The sequence below is a fragment of the Falco biarmicus genome, chromosome 5, assembly GCF_023638135.1.
Source record: "Falco biarmicus isolate bFalBia1 chromosome 5, bFalBia1.pri, whole genome shotgun sequence".
Classification (NCBI taxonomy): Eukaryota; Metazoa; Chordata; class Aves; order Falconiformes; family Falconidae; genus Falco; species Falco biarmicus.
In genome coordinates, this window is record NC_079292.1 from 79,137,330 (window position 1) to 79,155,616 (window position 18,287).

Genomic DNA, 18,287 nt, shown 5'->3' on the forward strand with positions numbered 1-18,287 from the left:
ATTTCAGATTTATGTTCTCACTTCAAACAATTAAAAGCATAGGGCCCAATCCAGAGCCTGCTGAAGTCACTGATAGCTGCACGCTGACTTTCATGAGCTTTAGAGCATGCTCTTTTTTTGTGCTCTTTTTTAAAAAATTGTTATTAATTGCCATTTATACAACAGTTTTAAAAATCCAGAGAACTCAAAGCACACAAAGAATTTGCACACCCTATACAGGCATGACAATGCAATACAACAGTTCAGGATGGAAAGAGAAGGATACTGCATCCAACAAAACCAGCCTCTAACTTCTCTGCTACTCCCTGGCTGAGCATAAAGACAGTTTCCCAGCTCTTCATTGACTGGATGGAACCAACAGCTTGCTGCCTGGGTTTGTGTTTCTCCTGGTAAACCACTATTCATCTAGTCTCCAATCTACAGAATAAAGGAACTGGATAATCAATGACACTCTCATCTGTCCATATTTAAACATTTATGGGATAGATGTTGACAGATGATCTCACCATCTAAACTCCCTTTGTAGTTGATGGAAGGACAAAGACAGTTCTGCCTCATATTTATACTCCTTTTCAAATAAGCAAATGTATATACATATATACAAATTTAAAAACTCACAAAGGTTATTTGAAATGGTATCATGACAAAACTTAAGGAACAGAATTAGGTGCTCTTTCCTAGGCTTGTTTTTGTGCCTGTGCTTTGCCAATGCAAAGTCAAGTCAGTGTGCTTTCAGCAGCTGGAAGTATGGATCTATTGGAACTCCAGCAAAAATATGTACAGCAGATATAAATGCAAATAAAATTCAGGGTAGGTGACATCTTTCTTGGATGCGTATTACTGGATATTCTATTTACAACTTATACTAAGGGTGTGAGAACATCTACAGATAACTGAGTTGAAGCTTTATTTTGGTTATGTTAATAAAGTGTTCACCATCCTGCTTTTCTTCTGGGCTTTTGCATTACTGGGCCAAAAGCTGTAACATCATTATTGCAGAAAGATTCTTTTTTGTCCTATGTCCAGTTGATCAGCTTTTCCCTTGTGCTTCACCCTGCAGCCTCCCTCTGAAAAAGAGCTGTAACCTGGGAGTCACAGACCACAACAGAGTGCTTAGTTTTCTAAGAATAGCTGAAATCACTGCTATGTTTGTGCAAAACCATTTATCTTAGTACAAAATCAGTATCTTGCCTGGCCCCGAAAGCTTTTCTGACAAGGCTTAAACTCAAAAGAAGTCTCAGTCCTCCCTCAACACATGCGATTTTGCCCATCATGAAGGCTGCAAAAACAGCTGTCCTGGCACACCTGGGATCACAAGGAGACTGGTTAAAAACCTGGAAGACAGACACTTCCCAGTCTGAGCTTTCTGTCATGGAAGCAGGCACCATAATCCAAACCTGACTGATCTGTTGCAAAAAAACCCCAAACTGAAGGAAAATGTCTTTGTAGTCAGTTGCTGTTTCCGGGCTGTTCATGAACTGACAGAGCCCTCTCATGTTTTATTAACGTAATCAGTGAATCATCATTGTAAGCTGACAAGACAGGCAGATAGATTTGGAGGAGTTCTTGAATGCAGACAAAGTAAGTGTTATGTACTTAGGAGATCTGCGTTTGACTGATAACAGCCTAGTCAAATTTGTAGGCCTACGGCATATCTACACTGGAGTGAAGTGCCATGACATTTTTTTATTGTGATCCTGATTGCTTTGGTAGGGTGAGCTAGCAGAGAAAATGAATAGTGGGAAGAAAACCAAGCACAACTGGCCTGTTCCTGCAGGATGCAGTGCCTCTGTGGGTACAGCTGGGTTGTGCTGCTGCCCATGATGGTCCTCTCCTGGGCAGGGGTGGCATGGGGATCTCTGCACCCCACAATTACACTGCACAGCTCCTGGTGGCACACCAAGTTATGACTGAAAGCTAGAAATTCTCTCCTCTTCCTCATGTCTTGATACAGAAAATACTTTGCCAGGTCCTGTCAAAAGAGAAGTTTCATTGGTGTGATTAAAAACTACTCATTTAACACAAAAGCCTCCTATTACAGCAAAGCGTCTGTTTTGTCCACAGAAAACTGACCTTGTTTTCATTTAAGCCATATCCCTTTACTGATGTTTTCATATTTGTGCTACATTTAGATAAAGTTTACTGACAAAATGTGTCTTTCCTCTTGTGTGTTTATGTGTTTCATGGTTCAGCACATCTGTGGAACTGTTTAGCTATCAACAAAACTAATGCAATACAAAACCTCTGATCTCATTGTGGCTTTCTCTCACCAGCTTGGTTATTATGCTGCAATTATGCCTAAAGGAATATTCAGCTCCAGGCTGTTCCCCGCTCTTCTGCCTCCTGGGGAGAAGCACTTATCTGCTGAAGATACTTGGGACTTCAGTGTATGGCTGCATCCCGTTCAGCTGCAGGAACCAGTGGCTATGTGAACATGAATGCATCTAGAGGTAGGCAACCTGCTAAGCCCTGCATTAGACACATCCACTTGGAATTTTATCTTAGCAGGGATGCAGAATCCCCCTTGCTAGAGCTTGCGGGGCATTTTGTGGGGATGGATGACTGTCATTGATCCTTAACAGGAGTTGGGTGTCTGTTGTGCCTCTGGAAAATCACCTCGATCTGACTGGAGAAAGTCACTTTATCTTATCAGCCAGTTCTTTCACCATATTTCACACTTTCTAGCATTGTGGGAATGTCATGTTCATAGATGAGGGATAAATTTAACTCTCTGAACGAGCCTGGGTGTCATCAGTTTAGTGATACTGTTCAGGTGAGGAAAGAAACGCTACATGATGGTGCTTATTCATGCTTGTAATAAAACAGTATCACACCAGCTGCTGTACAAGCTTACTTTGAAAATTACCTGCCAAGTAGCTTTCATCTTCATAAATGCACACAGAAGTGATTTGGTTGTATTAGCATGAACCTTTAAAAAAAAAAAGTTATATGTTATGCAACTGATTCTTAGCTCTTAAATCCTCACAGGTGAAAGAGGCACACACTGATCAGGACAGAGTCACATATGAACCAGTTGAATTGGGAAAAAAACCTTTGCAGTGGCTCTGTGTGTAACAGTTGATCAAATATGTCCAGGAGCATCCTAGGCTCAGGAGCCAGTTGACCTGGAACAGCCCACATTTATGTTAGTAAACTCCTGGTCCCTGAAACAGGGCATTTGCATGCAGATTGCCTAGTGGGAACAGTCCCTGGGATGATTCATGTGCCACACTGTGGCCAGGAATTATGTGGAAGAGTTTTATTTGGCTCAGGCCAAGCAGTGCCAGTGAACATGCTAATGGCATGGTCAGTCCTGTCCCAGGGCACATGCAGCTCAGGCACTGAATTTATCAGTCTGTAGGTAGCTACTGATCGCTATGGTTCCTTGGTTCTTAAGCATGCCAAAACCATGGTCTTACTTATAGGCTTTACTTCTTATATTCCTTCACTGCTGGTGGCCCGCTCCAGAGCTCTGAGGTATATTTTACTTATACATCATTGTGTATTTTAAATTCTGTGATAGTTAAAGTACAGCTTTGTGAGAAGGTATGAAGTTCTTCTTGATAGTAAGCATGCTGAATTGTCTGTCTTTTTTTTTTTTTTTTAAAAAAAAAAAGAGCAGAGAAAAGACTGTATCAAACAGGTAAATCATACCTGACTGATCTCCTTGACTTCCAAGACAAAATCACTGGATTTGGGGAGGAGAGTACTGGGTGTCACTTTGGTAAGGCCTTTCAACATTGTCCTCTGTAATGTCGTTGTACCCAGGTTAGGACTTTATGGTCTTCATGGATGGACAAATAGATGCAGAAAACCCCAAAAGTTTGGATGGTCAGGCTCAGAGGGTAGTGATTAATGGGTCATACTCTAGCAGGAGGTCACTGACAAGGGGAACACCACAGGGGCCTCTCCCAGGACCAGTCCTGTTCAGCAGTGACCTGGATGAGGCAATGGAGTGCATGTTTATTAAATTTGCAGATGACGCCAAATTGGAGGAAGCAACTGATACACCTGAGGGCAGGGCTGCCATTCAGAGGGCCCTGGGCAGGCTGGAGGAATGCTACAAAATTTGACAGGAATAAATGCAACGTCCCGTGCTTGGGAGAAAAGACCCCTGCAGTGATAGAGGCTGGGGAGCAGCTTTGCAGAAATGGCCCTGGTGGTCTGGGCAGGCAGCAAGCTGAGCATGAGCCAGCCCTGGGCCCTGGCAATGATGATGGCTAATGGCATCCTTGGCTGTGTTAGCAGGACCACAGCCAGCAGGCTGAGGGAAGCTACTATCCTCCTTTATCCAGCATTTGTTAGACTGCACTTAAAGTACTGTTTTACCCACTCCTCCTGATACAAGAGAGGCATCGATAAACTGAAGCAAGTTCAGTGGAGGACCACCAGGATGGCCTGGGGCTAGAGCACTTGTCTGGTGAGGAAAGCCTGAGGGAACTAGACTTGTTCAGCCTGGAGAAGAGAAGGCTTCAGGGGCAGTTGAGTGCCTTCCACTACCCACAGGGAAGATATCAAGAAGATGGAGCCAGGCTGTTCACAGTAGTGCATGATAGGAAGATGAAAGACAAAGGATGTAAGTTGAAACAAGAGGTGTTCATGCTGGATATACCCCCCACACTTTCTCACCAAGAGGTGAGTGAAGCAATGGAAGAGGCTGAACATAGCCTCCATGCTTGCAGGCTTTCAAGACCCAGCTGGGTGAAGCCCTGAGCAACCTGGTCTGACCTCATAGTTGTCCCTGCATTGAGCAGGAGATTGGACTGAGGTCCCTTCCAACCTGAATCATCCTGTGAAACAGAGCCAGATCCTCTGTGATTCACTGAGGCTCCCCCTGAAAGGTGAGCCTGCTCGGCTCAAGACGGTATCAGTGAGGTGATGGCTTTTTTACAGCATCATGCTTACACAATGGCTATAAATGGAAAGAAAATATGTGCAGATTTAAAATGTTAAAACCACAAGTGTAATAAATATCTCCATTTAATGTCAGTGAGTTAGTGCTGAAAAGGTAAAGCAGAACATCAGATGCTCTTTTTTTTCCCCAAAGCCCAACTAACTTCACAGACAGAGAATGCCTAGAAGCATTTTATGAGTAACCGATTTCAGCAACAGGATTTGTGGCTTGCATATCATTGTGCTAACACTACTGCAGCTACTCTTTCAACAGTTTGGCTTACACGTATGTATTTCACCCAGCAATTAAAATACATACTTCGAGTAATGTGGTAATTCAACATGCAAAATTCCCTGGGTGGGCTGCAAATCCCTAATTATATGTTTTTGCAAGTCATAGAAGTTTTGCATAATTGTTCTTACTCTCCTTTCCACCTTACAATGTTTCAATACAGATTATTTTTTAGAAAGCTGGGAGCCAGGTGGTGTTTCCAGGGAAAAAGAATAACTAAAAATACTTTTATGCAGTACATTCAGTGACAGTGTCGTATACTGTACTACATGAGATTACTGATCTAATGTAATTTGACATTTTACAAGAACATGAAGCATCAGCCCAAAACTGTCATAAGATATGGAAGCGCTTACACCAGACCTAGAAAGCACTGTAGAGCAATAACGTGCCAATTAGATGTGTCCGTTTGTGTTACTTGCAGTCAATGGAAGACAGCATTTTCATCCTTCCTTCCAGATTAACCATCTGTACTAGTTATGAACGAGACACCGAAACTGTGAATTACTCAGCCTGTTTATCAAGAACATCAAGGACAAAATTCTTCCCCTGACCTGGCATGAAACATTACTTTTGAACTTAGTGGGAACTTCTGTGCTATTCAGTGTAATTAGGGTTTCCCACCAGTCTGGTATCTTCTGAAAATTTTTGCCACTATTCCCATTTCGAGACTGTAGTACTGATGAAAGGCAGCAATGATGCTCTGGAGTGGCCACCTCGTTATTAAGAAGTAGCCTAAATGTAAAAGATAAACCCTGGTAACAAGTTTCAATCACCAACAGCATGGGCTGAATTTGAAAGATGAGCCTGAAGTTAAAATATCATCCATCTCATAAGCCAGCTGGCTGCCTTTCCTATTTATTTAAACACAGCTTTTTACAGGCTATTATTTTTTTGGTTTTCCCATTCAATATGGACAGACTTGCTTCCTTTTCCCAGCTCCAACCCCCCAGTTTCCTGGAGGGATGTGGTCTGACCCAGATGTGCTGGGTCGCTGGAGGTTGCGGGGCTGAGGGAGGTGAATTCTGCAGCCTTTGATCACAGATCTCTCCTACAAAAATTAATCCCTGACAGGTTGCTGGTGACTCTTGCTACTGTGACTCTCTGTTTCTGGTACGGCAATGTGGTCAAGTATAAACTGATAGGCCACTGGGGCCTAACCTATCATTCAATTTTCTTGCTTTTGGGGATTACCGGAAATTTAAATCTACTTAAGTCATACTATGGAATGATGCAATATAGAGGTAAGCTGACTGATCTGATAGCTGACTGGCCACATCTTGTTAGTAAATAAAAAAAAGTATCAGTATTTGATGTATCTTTTGAGGCCTTTTCACATTGTTTCCATTAGACGTCATATTTCTTGTATCTATTAGCTTATCACTAGGAAAAAAATGGATTTATCTTCATTGATGTCAATCTAACTTAATCATAGGAAAGTTAGAATGCTAGATCAGGCATACACTTGGATTTCTGTGTCAAAAACCCTGAAATACTTAATCCTTCTCCACTTTCCACAGGGCTGCCCTTTCAAAAACAGATATAACTCATGTAGCCATCCGATCCTTGTTCCCTTTTAAAATGCCCATCTGTATAACTATACCAAGTCACTTCACTTTGGTTTTCTAACTGAAGTCAGCAGCAAAATTTCCATTGCTTTTAACAGCAAAGGAACAGCTAGTACCAGTGCTAGTTAAACCATGTAGAATTTTTTCAGATGGTTTTAGTGGAAGCTGGAATAAGCCCCTGTTCTCCATCTGAAGTTCTGACCCATTTAGTTTGACCTTTTACCAAAGATGTTTTCCTGCAGCTGATGTCCAGTTTACATTGGTTAAGATGTTCCGGACCTTGATTGCTGATTACACCAAGTAATCCTGCCTGTCATGAGAAGGCAAAGGAAATGTTGGTGCCCCGGTTTTCAGTCCTTCTTCTCGCTATTAAATATTTTTTTAATCAAAGAATTTTTGACCCAAAGGCTGCTGAAATCAGTGGAAAGGCATCCACTGAAAGGGTTTTAAAAGGCCTATCATTTTGAAGGCAATTAACTCGCATACAGCCATTCCTTCGTGACGGTTATTTGCAGCTGGGGCTAATAATAGTCTTTAATGTTCTTTCTGATAAATCTCTTGTAATATGTTTAATATGTCCAGTGTTAACTTACATTTCAAGCACTAAATATGTTTATCTCCACTGGGAGTTATCAGATGTAAACACATAAAACCACTGTGACTATTTAACCCCTGCAAACTAGGAACATTCTGTAGGATCAAAATCTCTGGATAGAGTGATTTCCTTTTTTAGCATTCTTTGATGAAAAGAATTTATACTGGACTTTGAAAATTATCTTTATCAGATTCTCTGATAGATACTGTCATTCTGGTTCTTTGCTTTTGCTTTTTTTTTTTTTTTTGAGCATCTCTACATATCGTATTATCTGCAAAAATTGCATATCAATGGAGGTGAGTTTAGTATATATTCTACATCTTATACAATGCAAATTTTGCTTACAAATAAATTTCTGAATAAAGTTTTACATTTTTCAAGGTCACTTCCTATATTCCTCTTGTAAATCTGTTTCTGACATGAGCAAAATCCCACTGACAGCTGAGGGACAGGCCTGTACACTCGCAGCTATGCCTTGCTCCATGTGTAGTAGAAGAGGAGGTGGATATGTCACTAGAATCTTTTTTCCTCCTCCTCCTCTCTGTAACCAGTCACGTTTTGCAAAACTGGTGTCAGCTGCAAAATCAGAATTGGTTTTCTGTCCAAAAGTCACTGAAGTTTTGAACTGATGGAGAGGTTTAATTTGGGCCCTCTCCCAAGCAGAAACACATTTTCAAAGTTGAACTTAAAGTCTCTTTTTGAAAGCTGCATTAGTATTAGCAAATACCCTTTACTGTCGCTGTGGGATACAGCACTTTAAATCAGATATTTCATGATGGAATTTTCCTCCCCTTCCTCAGAGGCTGTGAACTGTTCAATCTAAGTCAAGCAGAGCACTGGCAATACTTGCAGTCCCCTTTGGCAGGAGAACAGCAAATGACTCTCGGCTGGGATTCTGTCCCAAAACAACTATCCCTATTGGAAACCTTAGCTAAAACAAGGAGCACCACATCTGTAATCTATACGTTCCTCCTGCAGGCCTCCTAAAATAAGGATAGATAAATATAGAAACCTGTCAGGGCCAGCATGTGGGGACAAAACTTTTATTTGAAGGGTGGAGAACAGACAGATGGTCGTTGTCACTGGGCTTGAGGTAATTCCCAGCCCTGCTCCCAACCTGCTGTGCAAACTGAAGTGGCATTTGCACCTGGATGGCTTTTCCAAGTTACCCTGGGAGGGTTACCAGAGTGGAGAAGGCATGACACTAGTGTTGGGGTGAGTGAGGAAAGGCATGTGTGTGTCAGATGTTGTCGCCTACTTCAGTGCATTAGCACATCCCATGTGAGCTTTTGAGGAGCTCACAACACTAAGACTAGGGGTTTAGGCACTGGAGGCTGGTTTTCTGGAGGCCAGAGTCCTGCTTCTGCCACATCCCTGGTTTGTGATTGTATGAAGGCTGCTTCACCATTTGGTGTCTGTTTCTCTCCTCCTTTCACTGGCTCATTAGGTGGTGCAGGGGTGCACATGCAACATGCTGCAAGAAGTCTCAGCCTCAGTAGTCCCATAAAATCTCCAACATTAATTTGCAGAAAATTATCTGCTTGGATGAACTTGGGCAGTATGTGCTGCTCATGATGATAAAAGTGCTCAGGCAGCGCTGTTGCATGTATCTTGGTTACTGATAGAGAATGAAATACGGGAAAGCCGACAAATAATACTTGCTTGAAAAGCCAAGCAGCCCAGTCCCTATTCAGGCATACATGCACTGGTGTTATAGAGCTAACAGAAGGTAAGATCCTTATCTGTCTTTTCATTACTGTCCTCAACTGTCAACTGCCTCAACCCCCAGGCAACATGACTGTAATACCAGTGTCTGTATTAGAAAGTATCAGGAAACCCAGATGGCCTCTCTGCTCTGGAGTATGTATGTATGGAGTTTGGGTTATGGTCATAGCCTGCATTGTGGCTTTTACAATAGGAAAAATCACTTTAAGGGACTCCCAAAGAACCCACCGACTATGAATCATGCATGCACAACTTGTCCATTTCATCCAGACAAGTCATAGAAAAAAATTGGCATTAATCTATGTATTACAGTGAATAATTGTAAAATGGGGATAAGTAATGTTTTCTGTGGGGTGAATGCAGATATAATTCATTGGGAGCCCTTTGAAACTTTAGAGGGAAGGCACTGCAGAAGTACAACACGTTACCATCTGAAAAATCAGGAGCTGAACAGACAAAAATTTGAGACAATAGAACTTCTGTGTGTAAAGTATTGCACTGCAATCTGCTGGACTGATGCTTGGCACTTGCAGAGATAATCACTGGATCTGAGGCAGGATTAAGTGTTGAATTAATACACATGATAGGTCACTGTCCTTTAGTCTTTCCTTCTGGGAGGAAGTAAATAAATGTGTCAGTTTAATCTAACACATTAACATTCTGCTTAATCCTACAATTTACTTACTAGGGGATTTGTATAATCTACCCGATAAATAAGGACAGTAATTATTCCTGCTGCAGAGGGCTGTGAGAAATATTTGCAATGAAGCTCGAAGCTGGGTTTAAAAACTGTTTTGGTTTTGTTAGAAACACAAAACTCTGGCCAGGTTTCCTGAGAAATTCCACAGGGCCCAATGGAGGTGGAAGCTCATTTTCTGTATGTGTATGTTTGCTTAGCCAAAGTGTAGATCCAGGGTTGCATATGGTCCTGAATACTAGAGATGAAGAAGCTCTAGGAATATCGTTGCAGGAACACACTGGAAGAACAGTCTTGTGCTTCATGGAGGTCCAGCCACTGCGTGATCCCACCAAGAAGTCTCATGGTGGAGAAAAGCAACATCGCCCCATCCATCTCCTATTTGCTAACAGGCCTTATTGCCTTCTCACACATCCCTGGATGCCCATCTGTTGTATCAAAGCTATTTCTTTAACTTCCCTTTCAGAAGAGGAACTCAAACGTGACTTGAATGGTCAGAAATATAACCTAGACAATTAGCAGGACTACAAGGGGAAGTCCTACAGGACTTCAGTGAGGCCCTTGAACAGAAAGCCCTTTACCTCTCACAGCAGCGAGTGAAGCCATTCCTTCCCTGAAGATAAAAATACTTCTCAGGGTTTAACATGATACCATCTGAAGGCTCAGGATGTCACGAGCAGCCTTTGCTTTCCCCTGAACTCCTGTTCTTCTGGATTATATAGGAAAAGTAAACTCCTCGCTCTTCTCTGAACACAGGACAGGACAGGAGTTGACCAGCACCTGCCTCATTGCAAACACAGCCAAGATAAGCAATTGAAAATAAACTAGTTGTACCTCCTGGAGAAGTTTTCTTGCTATTTCTCATTGCTAAATGTGTGTTTGTAAGTATGAGAGAGACAGAGAGGTCAGGTTTTATACGTATGACCATTGTAGTCACTCTTTGTTGCTCTGATTTCATTGATGTAGACTACCTAAACACACACTTACAAAGCTTTATTTAGGAACTCAAAGGGACGTTTGGAGAATTCCCATTATTAATGTTGTTGCAAGTGTCTACATTGAATACATGTACGTGGAGGACTCCTGGCTGCCCACACTCACATCCATCTGTTCAGATGGCAGGGTGCCCACACAGAGATTAACTGGACTTTCGTCCCAAGATACAGGTATTTTGCAATAGGGGGGTCACTTAGGCCACACTTTAAACAATACTAACACCATCTCTTCAGCAGGACAGCCTTCCTAGTGGGTAATTAATTGAGCTTCCAGCAGTGTCTGTCAGCTGTTTGCAAGAAGCTTGTTTGCTTGACTAAGCAGCCATGATGATGATGATGCTAAGCACTCCTATCAGGTCTGAAGGGTGGCAGACTTGGTTGTATTTAGGATGATTACGTATGAATCAGGCTTTTGAGAGCTTACATCCTATATCTATGTATGCAGCAGGCAATATGGAAATTAGCTCCCAGTGTCTTTACAGAGACAGAAAACCGAGCCTAGCGTTACTCTTGAGAATCAAATGGAGGAAATCTCAATACAGAACAGAATCAAAAAGGTTTAAAGTTATAAATTCATTCACAGTAAGGAAATCATTGCATCCATTTTCACAACCCAGTGCAGCACGGGAATCTTTTTAGGGACTGGCAGTACGTGAGGGGTTGTTTCAGTGGGTTGTCCTGTAACACTGTATAGCATGGCAACACTGTGCCTTGCAGGTGGGATCTTCTAACCTTCCCCAGCTAACAGTGCTTTCAAATGCCTCTAGGTAACGTGGTAGACTCCCGTACACAGTCTTCTACATTAGGAATAGAGGTATCAACTCCTTTAATAATAACCCCTCAAAATAGATGCTATTTTTACTATTATTTAAAGAATTTGGTAGCTTATTTAGCATTTACAGCACCTTCCAGACACTTTCTAATTACTCATTCATACCATCAAAACAACCGCAAAACCAGACCCTGGTGTGCTTTATGAAACCCAGAAGAGAGATGGATCTCTGCAGATGTGTGGGAAGCTGCCTGCGATACTGCCGTAATACACCCACTGCTCACCTCTCTTCTGAAGCAAAATCAACGTTATGAGTTACTTGAGCTAAACCATTTAGAAGCTCTTTTACGTCTGTTATCAACAGCCATGTCTACCAAGTGAGCCAAGCAGAGGGCTAGGACCCAAGTCTCCTAAACAAAAGGACAGCCCTGAGGCAAGGAGCTCACACAAGGAGCTTATTGCTTCTACCTTACCTCGTGCCATGTCAGAGCACCTGCCTTGGCTGTGTCTGGACCCTAAGGGCACTAACGGGCCTTAACTGCCCTGAACAGCCACACCTGGGGCCTCCACCTGTGCAAACGTCACCTATCACTCCAGGAGCCCCATTTAAGCTCATCTTGGAGGCTTTAATACTCCTCTAAGCTATTTTGTACATGTGCTGGTACTCTGGTTCCTGCTGCTGCAATTTCCTGACTGGTCTTCCTGGATGGATCCCGAAGCTGTGCTGCAGGTAGCTTTGTGTCTAGTCCTGTCTCTGGTCCTTTTTCCTGACTGGAAAACTTTTTATGAGTAGCCCTGTTTCTAGGCTCATTTCATGTTGTTTCTGACTGTGCTCTCTGGATGGAGCCCAGGCCAGGTCACCATCTCACCTGGTCTGGGACCATCAGTGGATCAGGACACTGCCACTGGCCCAGTCCCGCTCACAACCTGAGGGGTGAGGGCATTGCATGGCCTTCACTGGGGCACCATCAGCAGTAGCTTGTCCCTCTGGGGGTCTTGCTGTGGCTGAATGCTTAGAACACACCTAGGTTTCCATGAGTTCTGAAGGTGAGCAGGCCCTGGTTTGGAGGTGCTCTGTGTTTGGGGCAGTGGGGAATTCTTTTGTTTCTTGTAGGGAAAAAGAGAAGCGTGTTTCTTGTTAATGGTGTCAACAGACAATCACAGTTTGTGGAAAGGCACAACAAAAAAAAGGGGCATCATTCAGCATCCTCTCTGATTTATGGATTGTTTTTTGAATGAACTCTTCAACAATAGGATTTGTTCCCATAACACCCATTAAATGCAGATGGCTGATTTATTTCCCTGATGTTCCCATCAGGATGCAGTTCCAAACTGTGTGTGGCAGGGGGATTACCGTACTTGCTGGGTGGTTGAAGTCACTTGCACTTTAGCCTCTTGCTGCCACCTGAGGCATATGATAATCACCCAACAATGCACCGCCTGTCATCTTGTATTGCTTAGCCATGTGTCCTACTTAAATGCAGCCTTGTCAAAAGTCGCTTTGAATTATTAGCAGAAAGGCCACCCGGGAGACAGAGATCCTGCAAGCAAGGAGTACAGAGCAAGGTATTAATTGGGTATAACAGTGCTATCAACATGCCTGAACAGTTCATGTGCAATATATGTGATGGTGTAGTAGGCTAAAGCTTGTCAGGGCTACGTGTCATGTTAGCTCTAGCCAAGTGAAGGGGTGGGTGGGTGATGGGAGCTATTTTGCCTTTCCCTGGCCAAACTGTGAAGCTGGAGCTGTAAATCCATCAGTCCTGTGGCTTGCTGCCATAGACACTTGAAGAAAAGGTGAAAATGACTGCTTTTAATCATCTTCAACATCTATCTTAGTTACAGTTCAAGTGGGACAGCTATCAGCAATCACTCCCTTGATCTACTCGATGGATAGAGAATGACCAGGCATCACTTAAATTTAAATGCATGTGTAAACTTATGGTGGGGGAAAGGGCTGAATGAGTTTCTTGTCAGAGGTCCCCAGTACAGCGTGCATTTGTCCTGTCAGGGCTGTCTGCCTTGATAGCTGAGCTGCAGGCAGGCTGCTGTGGCAGTATGAAGGCATCTATAAAGGAGCACAGAGATGCATGTTCTGGTAAGATGTTCTTGTAGGTTGTCTCTATTGATGTGGTGGTATTAAGTCCAAACAGCAAGAGCTCAGAGAGGTGCAAGGGGATGTGATGAAGGAGAGGCTGTTTCACAGGGGAAAAAATGGAATTATGAAACCAGATACAATGACTACCAAAAAACAACCTAACTTAAAGAAAAACAGCTGTAATAGCAATTCCCCGAGGCTCCTGACAAAAAGGAAGTCCATGTGGGAAGTTCCATAATGCTCTGGGCCAGGGAAATTGCAAGAAAATAGTAATTAATACTTAGCAATGGGCAGTTATTGTGTCAGGCTCTGGAGTTAATGCAGATGGGGATTTCTGCACCTGTACAGGCATGTTACAAAGGCAGTGATAGCTGAAGTTTCACTATGCTCATCAATTTGGTGACGGAGAAGCAAGATAAAATCAGTTGTGAAATGTTAGTTTGGTGATATAAACCAGAGGTTTCACCACAGAAGAAAAGTTGCTTTATACTTTGTCACTACTGCTGAAGAAAGAAATTAGCAAGTATATTTTGCTGTTCTTCATTGTGGTGATTACAGACCTTTTTTAACCCGTTGCTTTTGACAGACTCTCTAAATGGGTTGCCACAATGCAGAAACAGTACTAATGTGTATAAACTTTCATTAAAGCTTAGGTGAGGCCGCTGTACTGTGAATGATGAACAAGTTATCTTGGGTCCCTCTGCGCAGAGCACCAAGGGTAGGGTTGTTGATGGTGTTAATGAGTTATGTTAGGTGTTAATGAGGATGAGACTGTGTCTTGTCTTCAAAGGAATGTGAAGGAGGGGGTGTGTTGTTTGGATTTGAGATGTGGGTATTACTCCCTTTGCACTTTCCTCAGTCCACACCATGTCCTCGTTCTGTGGCAGAAATACACTTTGCACAACCTCTAAAAAGTATCAGAAAAACAGGTTAGGTGCCATTAGAATGAAATTCTTGGGGATATTTGGCCATAATAATCAAGACTACAATTACTTACATAACTGGAGCTTCATTTACTGATAGTTCATATTTTCTTTGGTGCTGAATTTCTCCAGGGGACCTCATTATTTTTGAGAGGGTCTCCTAAGAGGTGTAACTTTGGGCTTGGAGTAAAGGGAGGGGAGAAAAAAACCCAACCAAACCCACAGAAAGCAAACCCCAAAATACCCCAAAAACTCTTCTCCCATATATGTTTCTATCTAGAACAACAGGACCCTGAACCAGTAGGTGTTTTGGTTAATACCATGTAACAATTAGTTGTCTATGATTGTGTGAAAATACACACTCTGAGCTGAAGGAGGTACTGGAATACCTCCTTTATTCAGGTACTTTTGTTGGTTTTGTCAACAATACCTACTTGAGTGCAAATGGTAACTAACAGGCTGCATTGAGTGTGCTGTTCTATTTTTTTTTTTTTATATACTTAGGCTGCTCACTGTACACTGCCACACTTGTATGTTGTGATTTGGGGCTGAGGGGGGCAGAAGGTATGTGTTTAATACTTAAATTGGATCCTTAATACCCAGCAACTGAAGTGTTTCACTTAGTGCTACTGTGCTAGTATCTAAGGTGGAATCCTTATGTGAAGACTTAAGGTACTGTTGCACTGGGGGTGGGAGACCTAGTGGGTTTGACATACACAGACCACTAAAAAGCCAGTACAGAAGGATTTCTTCTAATATTTTAGATGCTTTGAATTGCAAGATATAAGAAAGAGTATGCACTAAAGAGGTATGTGACCAAAACCCCTAAAGACTTGACTTGGATGATGTGACAGTCTGTTTAAGGCATTTCTAAGTCATGCACTTATGTGTATTTTTTGGTTAAGTTTTCATTTTGAAAGTAAGCTATGTATTTAGAAAGGGAACAAACTGCATCTATTATTATTTCTGGGAACAATGTATAGAATATAAACAAGAAGGGAAAGGATTTTTCTTTCAGACATTCTCTCAACTTGCTCAATGTGACCCATGAAAAATTAACCAGCCTGGAATCTGGTAACAGTACAATGTAGCTGGTTTCCTTAACTCCCTCATCAATTTGGTAACATCATAGTTAATTGACATGAGACTGTTGTTCTGGCCTAGGGAAAACCTTAGTAATGCTTTTTTTTTATAATAAGGACAGATCCATAACTGTCGTTGTGGTTTGTCTATCAGCTGAGATGCCAAACTTGCCTGAGGCAACTACTTTATGTGCATTAAACAAAGAAGCTTTTGAGGCACGCTTGTAAGCCTGAGACCTCCCTCACTTGCCTGACCAAGTAAACAATGTCATATGTGCACTTTGCCCCCCTAACAAAGGAGGGGAATATCCCATTGCTGTGTTACAACCTATTTAGCTCTTTCCTGTGGGATGTAAGGCTGCACAACGCTTCCTCTTATGAAGGTCTCTTGTACCTCAGTCAGGGAGGACTCTTTCTCACTTGCCCTGTGCAGTAACCTTAGATACCTCTTCCTGATGGATCTCCAGCACCAACATGCTTGACCTCCATGCACTTGGATTTGCTGTGGATTGAATTTATTTCATCAAAACTAAAACTTTCAGATTATCTTCTTAAAGTGTAGACTTTTTCAAAGCCTTCTAAAGAAAGTGCCTTTTGTTCTGTTTTTTTTTGCACAGGATGCTGCAGAATAGGATCCTAGTTTAGGATTTTGCTGCTGTTTTATTTCACTATAAATACCCAAGCCCCTCAGGAGAAGAGGGCAGGTAAAGGCAAGATAGTTGTGCTTACTGTACTTTGAGATGTGTGACTTGTTTGGTTCAAATCCCATAGTCTGAAAACAGCTTTCTATGCAGAGGCATGGCTAAATTGCAGTAGAAAAAAAATGCATAACAGTAGATCTTTATGTGAAAAGGCAGCATTTCAATTTGAACTGACCAAAATCCTTTCCATTGGGGTCAAATTTCTGAGTGCATGTATTCTGCCTCTCTCCTGCAACTTTATTGTAGTGTCTAAACATTTCTAGATAAAATCTTTTTTTCACTGCAGTGTGTTGTTTAGGTAAGGGTGCAGGCTTACCTGTGCAGTTCCTCTCCATGCAGTCTCTTCCTGATTATGGAAAATCAGCAAACAATAAATACTTAAAATCTCTAAAACCAAAAATCACTGCCAGGTTAGGGCCTGAATTTGTTTAAAATGTGATCAGAAGTCATCTAAACAACTCTAGTTCACAGTAAAAGAAAAATCTGTCTCACTGTCTCAATCTCTTCAGGAAACATTTTTGATTCAGAGATAGCATCACTGAATTTCTTATAGAATAAACTCCATGCCCCTCTCTCAGTGAAAGTTATTCAAAGTAGCCTTTCATTTAGTGCTATATATTTAGCATCTGATTTTTCTTTCCTTATTCTCCTTAGTTCACTGTTAGTAGGTAGCTATTGACAATTCTGTATCCACGTAGTATTGGAGCTTTGTTAAAGTTTTAATTAAATAGTTGAAAAGTGACATACTGAAGTATAATGTATGACAGCTGTATTTGTAAAGAAGTTGTGAATTACCTTACTACAGCAGAATGTATTTCACCTGAAAAGCCACCTGCAATGTGGTTACCCATATAACAGCTGCTGAAGTTCTCTGTGGTTATAGCTCCTTCAGTTTGCAATCTCTAACATACGAAGGGAGATGCGGTTGCTGTAGGAAGGCAGCTACTGCTTCAGGTCCTTTCAAGGTATGTTGTAATACTCAGGTGATGGGTTTTGTTTGGCTGCACCCATAGAGAAATCAAATTCTTTCAGGCTTGGGAGGCCCGTGTCAACTTGAAGGCCAATGCAATGTAATACACAACTAGTAGCATAGAAGGAAACCTAGATCTACATTCCCCAACAAGCGTTAATGAGTAACTAGGCAAGAAATTGCCTTCAAAAACCCTTCCAGAATGGAAGTGTCATGGTAAAAGAGTACTGTAAATAATTGGTATTTTTTTGGGGGGTGGGTGGTTTTTATGGTGTCTTTTTTTATTCCCCCCCCCCCCCGCTATAGGCTAGCAGTTCAGTATACAGACATAATTATTTTTCTCAGTTCAGGAATGGTACAGCAGCTAGAATGTGGTACTAGAGAATGTTACCTCTGAGGTAAAGGAGTAATGCTGGGTGGGAAGGCTCATCTCTTCAGTTTCTGTGGGCAGCACCTGCAGTTAGACTGGTTTAGCATTAGTGTAAATCCATAGGATTTAATGTTTAAGCAGTATTAGGTGGCCAACATAGCTACACTGATCAGTCATAGACACACTTAATTAGTTTGGATCAAAGCAGACTACTTTCTTAAGACATTCCACCTCCATATCCAAAGTATATTAGATCTGCTGAACTAGGTTGCCACCTGGCACGCCCTACTGTGCATGGGATGGAAAGCTAAGGTCAGCCTTTGTTATTTTATCCAAAAGTTCATTTGGTTGCAAAGCATCACAGAATAAAGGCTTGCTGATGTGCTCTAATTCAGCTGAAAGGTTTTGAGTTCAGGGCACAAGTGGTTGGGTAGTTACTGGGTAATCTGACTGCAATGGTCCCTTATGGCCTGTATGTCTGGTCAATCTGGGTCCATCAGCTTTGCCTGACAGTGAGCCACAGGACAGGCGAGTTGGATGTGAATACTTCATCTTGTTTCCGTCAAATTAGTCAGGGAACAGAACACGGAGGTTATGCTGTTCTTT